Genomic DNA, 4,125 nt, shown 5'->3' on the forward strand with positions numbered 1-4,125 from the left:
ACCACTGCTAGCAGCAGTGGATAATCCTATCAGCACGACGAGAGCAGCAGACTTACCGTCGAATCCTCCTGAAAATACTTATAACTACGGTCGCCAGCTCTGAAGGAGCAAAAGAATAAATCAATTTTTGGGCTCGTTTCAAAGTGAAATGGCTTGAGTTGAATTTAAACTTAATTCTGAATATTACTATTTCTGATCATTCTAGATGATTCTACAAAGCAAATACTCTCTCAATTTCTGTGAGGTGGCTTGGTAATTACTACCAAGACAGGTTATGCAACTTCGTTTAACAAAATTCTATCCTTCAACTTATTTAATGATTTTGGATATTACTCTTTGGACCATTGATACAGAATTAGTTAGGTGACTTTACTTGAAAGGTTGCTCAGAAAAATTTAAGTAACTGTAAATAGGCGACTCATTCTGGTGTGACCATTGCTCTTTTCAACATTCTTATACGCTAAAGTATTCTACAACCAAAAGAATTGTAAATGAAAGAGGCGATGGTGGCCTCAGTCTGATTTCACTATACTATGTTTGAGGTTACTATACTTTACAATGAACAACATGCGTCGTAATTTTACTCATTACTATATTCTGTCCTCTGCACTTGCATAAAAGAAAACTGGTATTCTCCTTTAACATGTATACAATGTTCGACTTAACAATTGCAAGCAGTCTTGCCTTGGGTAGACGTGTCGGTGCTGGTGGTGAGATGCATGTGACTAACGCAGCTCTTCACGCCTCATGCCCTTAATGGCGGCTGGAACTATGAGCTGTAGCACTCGTATAAGCTACTGCACGTCCGCCATAAAATCTGGGCGCAGGAACTCTTACAATCAGCCCCAGTGGCATAGAGGCGGCTTCAACAACCATTCGTCGCGTTCTACTCCACAAACGGCGACGATATTCGCCTCTTCGCTGTTGCACAATCACTTTTGCGTGAGCACAGTTACGCACGTCCGATCACGTCAACACTCCCCAGGTCATTCCCTTGTTCAGTCCCTGTGTCCCCAGCTACCCCTAGCCACGCTCGTATCACCAAGAGTGGGGGCGTTCCCCTACCACCTTTTTACCGAAATCATTTAGTATTTAAGAATATTTATATTTACTACCCTGGAGTCCATACCAGTCATAATAATTTACTACTAGCGTTTTACAACATTGAATTATACGGTAATAACTTATAATTACCAAGAAAAAGAATATATTTGACTCTGAGAGCTTAGTGCATTGTCTGACAGCGCTAATTCCCAGTTTCGCCAATAGATGGCATCAGGGTGCACTCCCTGGCAGTCTCACACAAGCGCGCCCGTTTCCGACGCGCGGGCTCCAAATTACTGTCAGCCCACCATCATTTCAGTTCCGTTACACCCTGTTTCAGAAAAAAAATGTGTTGCATTACTTATTGAACTGCCCTCGTATAATTCACACTCAGCGAAGTTTCTCGGAAATCGGGGTGTGGGCACTTGCCGGGTTCTCGTCGTCAGTGCTAAGGAGATGGCCGGCAGCGACCTTTCCGCTGTTCAACACTGTAGTCGGCCCTCGAGAGCTGTGCGTCTCCAGAGAGCCTGTGTCGTCTCCAGAGTGGTGGATGCGGCGTGTCCGACGCCGACGTCCGCCACTGCCAGCGACATCCGCCAGCGGCGCCCTTCCCAGGACGAGAAGTCGCGACGTCGCCCACGGCCGTTCCGGGCGGACAGAGCGCCATTGTTGCCGCGGGTGTGACGCGGATGGGCGGCCGGAGAGGCCGGAAATTCGATCGCCGTGGCGCGACGCGCGGCGGACGCACCGTGGAGATGGGGCTTCGTTCCCATCAGTCAGCGCCAGCCGCAGCCCGTTTGACGCTCGATTAGCCATTTTTGCTTAATAAGGCGTCCCGCGTAATAACGCGGGTCGGCCTCATCCGATATGCAGAGGACGTCGGCCGTGGTACCAGCTATGCCGGGCAGAGCAGACACAGAGAGAGTGAGAGAGGGGCTGCAGAGAATGAAGCCCGCCCGAGCTGGCGCAGCCAGCGTGTAATGGCCACAATTAGGGTCGGCCGGCCCCCGGATTTTTGACGACTAACCCAATTACTGCCGCCCGTTTCACGAGTCGCCCTTGCATTTTAATGGGAAACCTGTTTTTGATAACGCGTTCTTATTACGCTCACCTGTGGCAGCGAGCCGCGACGCATCTAGGGGGCAGCTCGTTTCGTTGTCTTCCCTCTCTCTCTTTCTCCCTCCCCCCCCCCCCCCCTCTCGCTCTCGCTGTTTCGTGCTCATATCCTGTTCTAACGTCGAGTTCTGCACTGATTGCCTTCGCGGGAGTGTGCTTTGCGCTGCCGAATGCATCTGGAAAGTACAATACAAACGTGGCTAAAACAGGCGATTCTTTCATCAGCGTTTTTAGTAATTAGCAGAGCAATTTTTCCGCTGATTACAGTGCTCTCCATTGCTTCCACATTTCATAGTTCTTAGTTTGCCTGAACTAATATTGCGTGTCCAAATTACAATGCGTTGCCATTGCGACGGTACCTAAGGGTTACTGATGAGTTCTCGCTCCTCCAAACAGCATCCCATATCAGCAAACTAGTTGCGTCTTTAACTGTGGTTACTCGCGCTTTAGGTACGGGAACTACGCACGGCTCTGTTTAAAAAGAATAGCTCGATGTAGTCAAAGCGTCGAGCCACGCACATCTACTTTCATGCCCTTCAAATAATAACCTGTAGGTATGGTCGTGCAGTCGAATAGTCTATCCATTGCCTACAATTGCGAATAAAGTACACAGAAATACAGAATGAAAGTGAAATGTATAATTTAATAATAAGAGCCCTATTCTAAGGCCTGTAATTTAGATGCACGACAGAGAATTGTACTGAATAATATATATTCAAGAAAGGGCAACGGCCTTGCCGCAGTGGATACACCGGTTCCCGTGAGATCACCGAAGTTAAGCGCTGTCGGGCGTGGTCCGCACTTGGATGGGTGACCATACAGGCCGCCATGCGCTGTTGCCATTTTTCAGGGTGCACTTCGGTCAAGAATACCATTATAACGACCTTCAGAGCGGTGTGCTCACCCCACGCCCCTCTTATCCGCATCCTCTATGAGGGTGACACGGCGGTCGGATGGTCCCGGTAAGCCACTCGTGGCCTGAAGACGGAGTGCTTATTCAAGAAAGGACATCTCAAAGAAACGGAAAACGGTTCTACGACTTTCAGTAAAACTACAGACAGGAAATACCTTTATCAAATGCAGCGATGTTACTTCGAGGACGTTACGAGAATCGTAGCAAATTCCGCAGACTGAACAGTCATCAAAGATACGCGAGAACTAAGTGCATTTCGTGGTCGCGAAAGATGAAATATTCATCAGCTCGAAATAGTTCGGGGTTCAACATGATGATTAACAAATCAGGGCATCCGATACGAAGAATAGTAACTCGTACGCTGTCTATTTTCAGTTGCGTAAATCACGCAGCAAAAGTTGGAGTTCTGCTCTGGAGCAGATTCAGACCTCCAGCAATGTCCCTTCAAAAGTTAGAGTTTTGTTGCAGCCGTTCACCGCCCAGAAACAATCACTTATACGACTGAATCGCGCACGTTACGCTACACAGCTCTGCTTTCTTCCAGAACTTGCGATATAGTGCCCCTTCAAGATCCAAGGGAAATGTGTCATCAAAAATTAAGTCTCATAGCCCAAATAGGCCCACGTTAAATAGCAGTATATTGTCGTTAATGTTATTTAAACAATTATTTATGCATTTTTGACAGAAGCATCTTTTAGTACTCTTTCCAGTACATCTGAATCATGCACCTTAACACAAGCAGATGTGTCTTCTTCCAGCACAAACGTAGAAGTGTCCAGGATTGCTCCCTTGAATTCTGAACTTGTGAAGTTCCTCTCCGCATTTGACTCCACTAATGTTCCACTACTGTCTGATTCTCCAGTGGCTGAAGGCTCTCCCCAACAAAAATACATCATTCTTAAGCTCTAAAGACATGATTTGTTTCAACATGGCTATTTCTTAGGGTAAAATAGTATAATAATAGTATTTAAATACACAAATATCATAAACGTTCACTTACACACAAATCATTCACAGTGCTTACAAGCAATAGTTGGTTCATAAATAAATAA

General features: G+C 46.5%; 1 pseudogene; it reads left to right on the forward strand.

The window, feature by feature from the left end:
- Nucleotides 1–2,884: 2,884 nt before the first annotated feature.
- LOC126104246 (5S ribosomal RNA) lies at nt 2,885–3,002 on the forward strand (annotated as a pseudogene).
- Nucleotides 3,003–4,125: the final 1,123 nt, after the last annotated feature.

Source organism: Schistocerca cancellata, chromosome 1 (assembly GCF_023864275.1).
Source record: "Schistocerca cancellata isolate TAMUIC-IGC-003103 chromosome 1, iqSchCanc2.1, whole genome shotgun sequence".
Taxonomy (NCBI): domain Eukaryota; kingdom Metazoa; phylum Arthropoda; class Insecta; order Orthoptera; family Acrididae; genus Schistocerca; species Schistocerca cancellata.